Source organism: Saccopteryx leptura, chromosome 11, assembly GCF_036850995.1.
Source record: "Saccopteryx leptura isolate mSacLep1 chromosome 11, mSacLep1_pri_phased_curated, whole genome shotgun sequence".
In the NCBI taxonomy this organism is placed as follows: domain Eukaryota; kingdom Metazoa; phylum Chordata; class Mammalia; order Chiroptera; family Emballonuridae; genus Saccopteryx; species Saccopteryx leptura.
Genome location: NC_089513.1, coordinates 3,603,657 through 3,616,020, shown reverse-complemented (window position 1 = coordinate 3,616,020; position 12,364 = coordinate 3,603,657).

Here is a 12,364-nt window from a genome sequence, read left to right as displayed (position 1 = left end):
CGTCAGGGAGCCCAGAGTGACGAGGAGAAACATGATCCTTTTGGCCACGGCAAGGACATTGACCTTCACGCTGAGTGAGATGGGGGGAGACCAGGGAGTGATGGGGTCTGGCTCTGGTTTCGACAGGACTGTTCTGACCACTGTGCTGAGAAGAGACTGGGCAGAGGGGACAGTGGGAGGAATGGGGACCAGCTGGGAGGTGTGACCGCAGTGCAGGCCACAATGCCAGTGTGGCACTCGGTGGCAGCCATGCGCTCTGCGAAGCAGCTGGTTCTGGCTGTACTGGAAAGGGTAGGCCCCTGGGTTAGGGAACAGAAAGGGGTGTTTGGTTGGTCATGTGGGAAGATGGAGTTGTCAGAGTTAAGAGGAGCCAGCTTTGGAGCTAGAGAGGGCTGAGGACCCTGTGGGTCTCACGCCGGAGTTAGCGAGGATGGGGGACCCTGTGGGTCTCACGCTGGAGTTAGAGAGGGCTGAGGACCCTGTGGGTCTCACGCCGGAGTTAGAGAGGATGGGGACCCTGTGGGTCTCACGCTGGAGTTAGTGAGGATGGGGGACCCTGTGGGTCTCACTGGAGTTAGAGAGGATGGGGGACCCTGTGGGTCTCACGCTGGAGTTAGAGAGGATGGGGGACCCTGTGGGTCTCACGCCGGAGTTAGCGAGGATGGGGGACCCTGTGGGTCTCACTGGAGTTAGAGAGGATGGGGGACCCTGTGGGTCTCACGCTGGAGTTAGCGAGGATGGGGGACCCTGTGGGTCTCACGCCGGAGTTAGAGAGGATGGGGGACCCTGTGGGTCTCACGCCGGAGTTAGTGAGGATGGGGGACCCTGTGGGTCTCACGCCGGAGTTAGTGAGGATGGGGGACCCTGTGGGTCTCACGCCGGAGTTAGAGAGGATGGGGGACCCTGTGGGTCTCACGCTGGAGTTAGCGAGGATGGGGGACCCTGTGGGTCTCACGCCGGAGTTAGAGAGGATGGGGGACCCTGTGGGTCTCACGCCGGAGTTAGAGAGGATGGGGGACCCTGTGGGTCTCACGCCGGAGTTAGAGAGGATGGGGGACCCTGTGGGTCTCACGCCGGAGTTAGAGAGGATGGGGGACCCTGTGGGTCTCACGCCGGAGTTAGAGAGGATGGGGGACCCTGTGGGTCTCACGCCGGAGTTAGAGAGGATGGGGGACCCTGTGGGTCTCTCACACAGAGTGGTTGGTGTCTGAGGAGAAGTCTCTGGTGCAGGGAAGCCAAAGGCCGACTGAGTTTAAGGAGAAATGGGAATCATGGGGTCAGACAGCTCTTCTGAGAAGGGTCATCAGTGGACTTTTCTAAGTCTTTACTTTCATTTACCCGTTAACAATGTTGTCCTCTGACCCCTTCTTGAACTATTCTCCCATGGCCTCTATAACCTGCCCTACATCTTTGGACACGATGTCTCTGTTGCCTTTCCTGGTTGAAGACACCAAAGACCTTGAGTGGTTACAGCAGACACACTGGGACCCAGGAGGGCCAGGAAGAGGGTGTCCCAGGAGCGAGGACATGACAGGTGTGCGGAGTGCGCCCAGGGCACACATGGGTCTCCTGAGCCCAAGCACAGCGGTCTCTAAGGAAGCACGTCGCTCACACACGGGCAGAGAAGCAGGATTTCCAAGACACACTGACGTGATCGTGGTCATGGGTACTAGTTGTCTCCGTATGCACACCACTTCTTCAGAACCTTTCTCCCGTTAGGAGCTCTCTGCTCTCACCTACCCTCACACACTTGGGGATGTCTCCCGTTTCACTTGGGTCCCACGGTAGAGAGTGAGGGTCAGGGGCGGGGGTGCAGCCCGTACTACCTTAACAAGCCTTTCAAGAACTGAGGTATGTGGGCGGGGAGCCCCTTCCCGCCTCTCTGAGTCTCCTGAGGGACACCGAACTGGTCTGGGCCAGTGCCAGCCTGGATGGCTTCCCTGTCTACAGCACTGAGAACTAGTGGAGGAGGTAGTGCAATTCTCCCAGTTAGCAGCAGAGACCTGTCCTCTCAGAGATGGTGGTCCAGGCTTCCAGAGTCTATCTGGTGCCAACCTGGGTCCCCTGCTGCCTGTACCCAGGCCATTCGATTGCTTTGTAGGTGGCAAAGCCACGGGCTGGCAGCCCCTCCGTGCCACCTTGCAGCCATGGACGTCCTGCCCCACGGGATCCCCACGAGGTCCTGCGAGCTTGCTGCGGCACCCAGTAGAACCCACAGTTACAGCTATGACCTGGACTCGCCTGGTGTACCCATAAAACAAGGACCTCTCGTGTGATGCAGGGGAGCAGGCTCTGCGTCCCAGAGCAGTAAACCCAGCCTCCTTCCCCCGACACCTTGGTTGCAGTGCCCCGTGAACCCCAGTGAGCTAGGCTATATTTGCAGCTGCGGGGATGAAACAGCAAAGTATTTTTAGTCATATTTCTCTTTAACGAGATTTACCACATTTCATTACGTGGCCACAGCCGATTGCACTGTGGTCCCCTAGGACATAACTAGATGAAACTGAATAAAAACTACCTGAAGTGGGCTATTCAGCACCCCAGGTCACCTAGACCCAGTCGGATCACACGGTGATTAGACTTTGCTCTAGTTAGCCCGATTTCATGTGTAGCACGGCTCTGGCTAAGCCTTGCTCTACGGCGTCAGAGAGGACTTACCCTGAGACACGTGGTTCTGAGTGTCCCTGCCACGCCAGGCCATCACACCTGGCAGGCAGGTCCTCAGGCGGCTCAGGGCGTGTTGCGTGTGAACCACCCACCTGACAGACTCTCAGCCCGCCTGGCTTGCCACGCCCTCCGCGTGGCGCTACCTGTAGCACCTCTGCTCTTGTGCTGGTGGAAAGGGAACCTGGTTCCATCTGGACGTTGGGAACCAGCATGTCCCTGACAGGCGGCTCCATGTAGACTCGTCTCCCCAGACCTCAGCCTGGAAAGCATCGCCTCCTCTGGAAAGGGGCCCCCAAGCCGAGAGCGTCTGTGCACGTCAGAAGAAAGACTTCTCAGACATTTAAAGTTGATTATGTAGCAAGGCTGTGCAGTTCCTTCCTGAGGAAAGGGAGAGTAGAATTTCCAAAACGAATTGGTCCATTCTGCCTGCGCTGGTTTCAATTAGCCAGTCGTGCCACGGGCAAGTGCAGAGATAGACCAGACATCCTATGGAGGTCCCCTCTGACCTGCCTGCTCTCTGCTGAGTGACAGAAAGAGATCTTGGCCATAGAGCCCCGTTACTCTGCTTACCGGGGAGGAAGCCAAGATACGGCGGTAAATGCAGTTCGCACTTGTGTTATTATAAATAAATAGTAATTAGGTTGCTTTATTGCTCATTTGCTGTTAAAAAACAACCCTTTTTGTGAAAAATATGAATTCAAGAGTTTATCAAGTATATACGTGCACTGATAAAAATGAAGCAAATACCCTCTGATTTTCCCTATAGTTTTATCCCTTTTGTGCACATACCCCTGTGCAGTAGGTCTGGACATTGTGTCAAGTGACTCGATACCATATGCACTCCTCTGACTTCTTCCTTTCAGCCAATGGCATGTTTTGAGGTTCACCCACATTGATGCCCTCGTTCTCCTTCGCCAACACAGCCCCACTGTATGAACGGACCATAATGTATTTATTCACTCCGCTGCGGGTGGGTTCTGGATTGCTTCCAGGTGGCGTTCTTGCTCCTTAGCTGTGATTTGTGTGCATGTGACTTGCACGCATGCAGGTTTCTCAAGACTCCGGGGTTGACACGTGAAGAGGGAGACAACTTGAGACTGGAAGAATAACATCAGAGCTGAGCCTGGACTGGTGAGCAGGAGGGTCACGTGAATATGGGAGCAGATGTTCCACGTAGAAGGAACAATGGACGCAGAGCTCTGGGTGAGGAAACTGGGAACCCCAGATAGAGGCAGGGAGGCCCCAGGGCCGAGCATCAGGGGCCCAGGGAGTGGGGGGAGAAATGAGATTTGAAGCAGGAGTCCGGTCACTCAGACATCGTGTCGAGGCTGGATGCCGCGTCAAGTCTGGACGGGGGCCGCTCTGGGTGACGAGTGGGTGAGAGTCCTACAGGGACAGGATGGGAGGAGGCTGCTGAGATCGTCAGGCAAGGCCGGTGAGGCTTCGATGAGAAAGGAGGGATTGGAGATAGAGAGGCACAGCTGGTCTCAAAAATAGTTTGGAGAAAGAGAAATGAACTTTGTGGTGGGTCCAAAGAGGTCATGGAGCTAACGGAGAGGCAGGAGGCTGGCTGGAGGATGCAGGTGTCCAGGGAGATGGGGAAAACAAATGTCTCAGCAGTGTCAGCTTCGAGATGCCTCAGACAGGACCCATGTCTGGTGAGCAGGTAGGTCTGTGAATTTGCAGGAAGGCATGGCCTGGGCAGGTTAGTTTGGAGAAGTCAGCTTACCATGGGTCTTAAAGTCCTGGGAGAGAATAAAATTCTCTTCTCGCAGGGAAGAAGCCCCAGGTCTAACTAACCCTGAGGCAGCCCCACGTTTTCTGGCCAGGCCTAGGGGGAATGGCCAGCCAAGGGTGTGGAGCTAGGACAGCGGAAACGGAAGGTTGCTGATGGGTCAGGTAGGGTAAGGATAGACGGGCAGAGACAGGGCAACCTTGCAAGAAGCCACACGTGTTGGGGACACAGACTACGGGGTAAGGAAGCAGAGACTGTTGCAAAGATCAAACAAGGGGACTAGATGGATGGAGGGAGCAGAGGGTGGAGGCCAGAGGCATGGAGGGCGAGAAGAAGACATCTGTTTAATACCGGAGAGATTACGAGTAGTGCTGACCAGAAGGATTCTCCAGAGAAGGGAACTCAGAGGTCGCAGGGTGGCGATGGCAGGCATGTCCTCAAGAAACAGGAGAGTATGAACACGAGAGACCAACCTGTGGTTCGAGCAGAGGGGCTCACGATTTGTACCAAGGGCTCATCACAGCAATATACATATAACAGGAAAACTGGGATACCACCTAGTGTTCAACAGTAGGAAAATTGTTTCTTACAAGTCATGGCATGTCCGCAAAACAGAAGGCTATAAAAGTTTTTTATTGGAGGGGGTCATGTTGTTTGTAGATGAAAGTAATATAGAAAACATGCATTTGAATTTTGAAACAGGTAAACATCTGTATTCGTGTACAAAAACTCCTGGAAGGAGATGCATCAGAACATTACCGATGGTTATTTTCTGTATCATCTTGGGCAATTCTTATATATATTCCTTTTAAATGTCCAGATTGCCCACAATGAATATGAATTATTTGTATTATTAGGAAAAAGATAATTCATGTTTTTTAAAAAAAGATCAATGGAACAAGATACAGCGTCATCTTTTCTCTAGACAGCCATTTCCTTTTGCCCGATGGAGGCGAAAACATCACAGAGGGTACTACTGTTTAGAAAACCACTTTGTGTTTCCTTTTTTACTCTTCTCTGTTCATCTTCTACGTGACGTTAGGCATGTTTCACGTGGATATGTGTCACGTGGTTGCTGATGCTTTCTAGGGTCCTGGGAAATCTCCCAGATGTCATTAAAGAGCCCTACCAGGAAAGCATGATGGGAACACTGCCAGCGAGCTGTTCCCAGCACCTTTCCACCTTTCCTGACAGGAAGGTGACAGAATGGGAGGCCCTGGAGCCATAGGGGGAATCCCAGTAACTCATTTAAGTGAGAAAGTGCCATTGCAAGCCGTGGAAGCCACAGAGAAGGTCAGCTTTCTCAATGCTGAGTGTTCATGTAACTACTGGAGCTAGGGTAAATATATGCTTTACAAGGAACCACATGGATCCCCAAATAGAATGCAGGGCTGTTGTTAGTTTGGGGGAGCAAGTGACTGCCATGAAATGACCAGTGCTGACCGCAAGCTGTAATCCAAAAACCCTGACCTCATCGACCTGTAACAACAAACTGAGTGATCATATTTCCACTGAAACAGGCTTTTGTTCATTTGTGAAATGTTTATTTAGCCCCTGCTACAGGCCAGGAACTGGGCGAGGGCCCAGATATGCAACATCAGATACAGAGGACCCAATCACTGCTCCCCCAGTCCAGCGGGGAAGAGAGACTGTAACGCAAGTTGTGACCAGATGTTAAATGCTACCACGAAGAAAGTAAAGTCAGCTACTACGAAAGCTCTAGCAGGAACAGAGCTCTCAGAAAGCAGAGACATGTAAACAGGGATTTCTAGGAGTGGGAACTGGCAGTGTAGACTGGAAGTAAAAGTGGTCAAGGCAGAGACTACATGAGAAGATCCAGGAGAAGGCATGATAAGTAAGGAACAAGAGGAGGTCAGTAGGGCTGGAATGCAAGGAGAAGGTGTAGTGAGCCATGCAGCTGGACAGAAGGAATGGGAGATTTGGGGGAGGAAGGCAAGACTGGAGATGGGGACTGGCTTGGAGGCTGCGGTAGCATGATGGAGAGAAGTAAACTGATTAAGAAATATTTAGGGAGGGAAACCAACAGGACTCAGTGATGAATTGATGTGGTGGAAGTTCAGATCACTGATGCTAAATCTATTCTATATTATAAGCGTTTTTAGTGCTATACATGTCCCTCAAAGCACTGCTTTAGCTGTGTCCCACAACTTTGACATGTTGCATTTTCACCTTCAGTTTAAAATAGTTTCAGATTTCTACTTAGAAATTTGTTTAATTTCCAAATTGTTGTGATGTTTCCAGATGTCTTTCCATCATTGCTCTCTAGTTGAAGTCTACTTGGTCATTCATTTTAAATTTATTGAGACTTGTTTGATAACCTGGGACACAGTCTAGTTGTGGGCCATTCCTGGCTCAGTTGAGTCATTTCCCATTTTTTGTCTGTCCTCATCTTGCCTTACCTGACTTTTCCTTGTCCTTTCTCATGTTGTCAGTGGTCTCTGGTTCAATGCAGAGAAGTGAAGAGGTCAGGTCAGTGTGGATTTCCTGCAGTCTGGGGATATTTTCTCGACACTGCCTGTGAGGAATTATACACTTGCTCACAAAACAAGCAATAATGCATTGGCACATTGGAATCTAAGTCCATATTTGGGAAAGAAAATCTCTAAAGAATCATGACTGCAGAATGTGACTCCAACCACGATAATCACAACCTTTACATTATTATGAAGAGGAGTTTAGCTTCTTGGAATCAGAGACAAATGATTTCAGATCTCTTTTTCCCAAAAGAGGGTCTTTCCCCATTGGGGTGGCTTCCTGAGAGAAACAGACATTTGTCCTCAAAGACAAGTTCAACCTCATCTCTTAAGAGGCAGGAAATTGCAGGAACTTTAAAATTATAACTTTTTTTTATCCTCTTTTTCAAGGGTCTATAATATATATATATTTATATTTACATAGTGTCTATCTGAATAATTTGTATATAATTATATGTCACTTTTACATGTAATTTTTAGCCATATATATGTGAAATCTTGGCATCTGGCTTTTCCCAAGGTCATAGTGAATGATTACTGTGGTTTCTGAAGGAAGAGAAGCCCGTAATAAGCTGGGAATTATGGGTTCTGCTTTGCTTTCCATAAGTAGTTGGAGCATAAAAATAACCTCAGAATCCCCGTGGGTGCCTGTCGCCATCCCAGGCCAGCTCCTAACCCCTCCACCTCCTGCCCTTTTTCTAATTATAAGGTCTCTGCAACGTGGTTGTTCAACTTAGTGCTTACATGGCTGGGATTCTAGTAAGTCCGTCCTTGTTACCGAGAGTCAGAATTCTCTGGAATCAGGGCAGAGGTGCCTCAGGAAACCACCCAGGTCACTGCCAGAGAGCCAGTGATCAAATTAGCAGCAGAGAAAAACGTGAGGATGTTGTATAAGTCCGTAAAGCCACAGATTTCTGGGAGAGTCAGTGCCATTGAAAGGGAAGAAAACCAGTGATGTCTTCCCACTGTTCAGAACTTTGTGCTTGGAAAGAGGAAGTGGGAGGGGGACAGGAAGTGCAATGGGGTAAGAAGTCCTGTGGTCACCTGCACCTTGAATATAAGACAGCTGGAGGGTACTTTCTGGTCTCTTGAAGGCTGTTTCTCCTTTGGGCACATACCACGATGTCCGCCCGCCCTCCTGCACCGGACGTCTCAGCCACAGCTGTCCCACATCTGTGCCTCTGTCAATATCTTGAGAAGTTCCAGCCACCTCCCTCACATTCTGTTCCCTTTCCCTGTCACCCAGTTCCGAGTCCCACACGTCCAGATGTGACACGGCCTACTGAGTGACGAGGGCCCACAGGAGTCTCTCTGATGAGCACCAGAGGCTCCCACATACCATGTGGCTGCCAGGCTGGGGCCACAACTCGGCCTCTTTCCCAAACGACTGCCTGCCAGTCTCCTCGGACTTACTCAGCGGTCCCCAGCTGCCAGAGGTCGCCACGGCCTGGCCACAGTCACAGAGAACCAGTATTCCCAAGTTTTCCAACGGAAGATCCTTGTCTAAGGGTCACCATCCACCATGCTCACGGTCTTTTCTGCTTTCCCCGACCCGCCAAACGTCCACTGGTCTCAGGTCCCTGGGCGTCGTCTAGGGACACTGCTGAGTCCACTGTGAGAGGTCCCGGGAGCTGCAGGGGCCACTCTGGGTTCCAGTTCGTGCACCTGGTCTCCTGCTTCTCACCGGAACCACCCTGTTCACGAGTGCTCATGACCGGCCCGCACGCAGGTATTTATTAAAAGTTCCGTTCACCTAGCAAACAGGAGCCCGGGAAAGTCGTGATTAGCAAGCAGGTGTGCCTCAGAGGCCCTGCCAGCTGGACAAGCACTGCTAAAATACTTTGTTGATTTTAGAGAGAGAGAGAGAGAGAGAAACGTCGGTTTGTTGTTCACTTACCTGTGCGTTCATCGGTTGATCTTGTATGAGCCCTGCCCAGGGTTGAGACCTGCAGCCTTGGTGTATCAGGATGACGCTCTCACCACCAGGCTACCCAGTTGGGGCTTGGACAAGCACTTTTAGATGCTTTTAAAGCTATTTTACTTCTCAGCATCCCTCCTGTGAGAAGGTGGCTCTGCCCGGGAGGCCTGCCGGGTGATGCCCACCAAGTCAGCTGGTGTGTAAGGGTGCTCAGGACTCCCACGGTCTCCAGCCCGGGTTCCCCAGCGCCCATCATGCGAAATGTGGAGGGGCACTCACTCGGCACACAGCTGGGTGTGAACCAAACCGGTACCCAGGGCTCACACTCTGCAGCTCCACAGCGCTCGCAACAGAGGGGCCTCTCGTCTTGGAAGCCGGCAGGGCGTAGATGTGTGGTCACTCATGATGTTTTTCTCTGACGTGATGAGTCCGGCTTCCTCGTACTTTTCCATGCCGTCCCACAGCGTTAGGACAACATGGCTTAGAGGGCCCTGTCCCACGTGACAAAGTGTGTTCTGAGCAATGAGCACATTGTAGGGGAGGCTGCCCCGGCAGACCCGGAGGACACTCACTCTCAGTGCCAGGTCCCTCAGTCTCCGGCCCTTAGAAGGTGGGTAACGCTCACCCTGAATGGAGCGTGTTGCCAGTGGTGGGATTTCTTATATCTGCAGGTGTGGGGGAGGGCGGGGAGAGGGGTCCTGTTCCTAGCATCTCAGCCCTGGAAGCAGACCTGCCGATGACCAGGCTCCCACTGACTCGCTCCCCGACAACCTCTGCAGGAGGGTGGGCCTCAGCCCTTGTCACGGCCACCATGTCGTTGGGCACCGGGTTTGAGCCGAGGTGTGTAATGCAGCTCCCACCCCTACCCTGCATGTCTGTTGACTGGATTGAAAGTTATTAAGCAAAATTATGGGGGGGGGGGGGGCTTTCAGGTAAAAAGAGATGATGACCTGCTTTCGGTTTTGTTTTCAAAGAAAATCCCTGGGCTTTGAAACTGTCCCCTTCGAGATGGAACGGAGCCAGGGCCCGAACGTCCCCACTGAAACTCTTTTTCTGTTTCCTAATCTTAGAACTCACACTCCCTCAGCAACCATGGGGCTTATCTCGACTTTGCAGCCGCAGAATTGCATAAGGGGGACGAGCAAAGGAGTATTAAAGGGCCCGGTCTGAAAGGGAAAGAACCCACAGGTGCAGAGCGATCACACGTCCCCGCACCGTCTGTGCTCAGGTTGGCTCCAGATGGCCCCACTTGTCCCCAGACCACCTCCCGACTCTCCCCACTGCTACCTCTGGGGAGTGGACCCGGAGAAATGTCTCCCTCCCAGGCGTGGTCCTTCCCTTTTCTTTCCTCTGGAAAGCTCTAGGACAGCGGTCTCAACCTGTGGGTCGCGACCCCTGCGGTTTCCGATGGCTTTAGGCAACCCCCGTGTTTTGGTCGTTCAACCCCCGCCGGGGTCGCAACCCACAGGTTGAGAACCGCTGCTCTAGGAGGTGTCTCATACAACCAAAAAAAAAAAAAGGTCAAAATGAGGTGGACCATGGAAGTTGATAATAAACAAGTCAAATGTGAAAACCAAAGAAGGTGAAGGGGGTGTGGGCTCCGTGGTGACAGTGGAGCCATCGTTGAGTCGGGGAAGTCAATGGTGAAGAGAAGCTTTTTATCCAACGTGGTCATTCCTGCTCGACCAGCCCTCCAGTCACTGGCGTGGTAGATTCCGGGTGGGAGAGTCACACAGGCTCTCACCATGAGGGCCTCCCAGTGCACGGGGAAGGTGGCGTGCAGAACCGTGGCCCCAGAAAGACGCCACCCTCCTCGTTCCCAGGCACTCTGAATGTGCTGCCTCATAGGGCCCCAGGGACTTTGTAGGAGAGATTGGGTTAAGGATCTCAAAATGGAGACAGGACCTTGGAGTCGGGTCCAATGCCACCACAGGGGTTGGTCCTTCCAAGGGAGAGAGGGAGGCAGGGGACTCAGAAGGAGCTGGGTGGACGGAGCAGAGGGGAGATCTGAGATTGTGTGCTCTGGCTTTGAAGACGGGAGAGCCACCAGCCAAGACACGTGGGTGGCGCCTAGATGCTGGAAAACGCTGGGGACCGGTTGTCCCCATGGAGGCTGCAGGAGGAACACGGCACTTCCAGCACCCTGATGGGAGCCTGGCGCACCCACTTCACCTGTGCCCAGAGCGGTGAGATAACCCATCTGTAATGTCTCAAGCTGCCAGGTCTGCGGCCATTTGCTGCGGCACAATGGGAACCCACGCTGAGGAAGAAGGAGAACACAAGACAGGCTGAGCCCCCCACCTGGGCCTGGGCACAGTCACCTGTCCCCACTTGCTGCAGGGCACGCGACCTGGGTGTCTGCACTGTGGGCAGCACCGCCCAAGGTTTCCTTCAAAGTATGTAGTTGGTGCCTTCACTTCCATTGCTGACCACCAGTCTTTAGGGAGTCACAGGGCCTCGTGCTAATCTGCATAGATTAAAGAGCGTGGGAACTCTGGTGCAGAGTTCAGGGCCTTCCCTCCCTACAGAAGGGGGGTTAGAGATAGCTCCCGTGTCGGAGAAACGCTGGGACCTCTCCGTGAGGTTTGGCCGGCAGACTGTCCAGCACCCATAAGCAGGGAATCGGGTGGGGAAAGGAGAGATTTATGAGCAGAGGACAGTCCCCACTAATCCTGGGAGTCCTACACGCGGACAAGCCCTATATTAAGCATTCAGAAGAGAAGAAATTGATTTAAAGCCATTCACTGAATGAGCCAAAAATAATTGCCCCAGAGACTTGTGATAAAGCCAACAAAAGCCCAGAGCAAAACCCACAAGAAGTGCCTGCAGCCTAGACGGGCATTTGTCCAAGATCTGTAGCTGACAGACCTGCTTAAGCTGGTCCTCCCTGCCCTGCACCCTATTTAGAAGGAAGCCACAAAGGAGGTGACATATAGCCTTCCCCCACACACACACAGACACACACAAGTGCAGGTCAAGAGGAGTGAGCTCCCAGAGGCTCGGAACAGGACCTGAGTTCAGCCAGATTCCTTATGTGGCAAAGAGATACCACAGGTCACTGGCTCTGGAGGCTGTGGAGGGCACTGTGGCAACAGGAAGGAGGGCCAGGAGTTGTGAACTTGAACGCTTCCTGTCACCCATTCTACACGTGCTCCAGGTGCTATGTGGGGCGGTGGGGGTGCCCTCCGGAAGCCCATCCTGTGAGGGCAAAGGAGGACGAGTGGCCGGAAAGATGTAAACAGTCATCATCTAAGACAGAGGGACACATGCCTGGTGAGCAGCTGGCGGATCCCTCTGTTCAGGGGACAGCCAGGCTGCAGGCTGACCCCCTGGAGGGCGGGCTGGGGAAGACCATGGTTGGCCAAGTCCAGAGGAGGTGTGGAGAGGGCTGGAGGAGGAGGAGCAAGGAGGAAACAGCTGCTGTAGGGACAAGAGCCTTGGAGAAATGGCCTAGACGGGGGCTTTAGGTATTCGTATGCTTTGTGATAGAACATCCCTCTCCACTGGGCTTTCCTGACTAACCCACCAAGTCTGTGCACGTGCACCGTG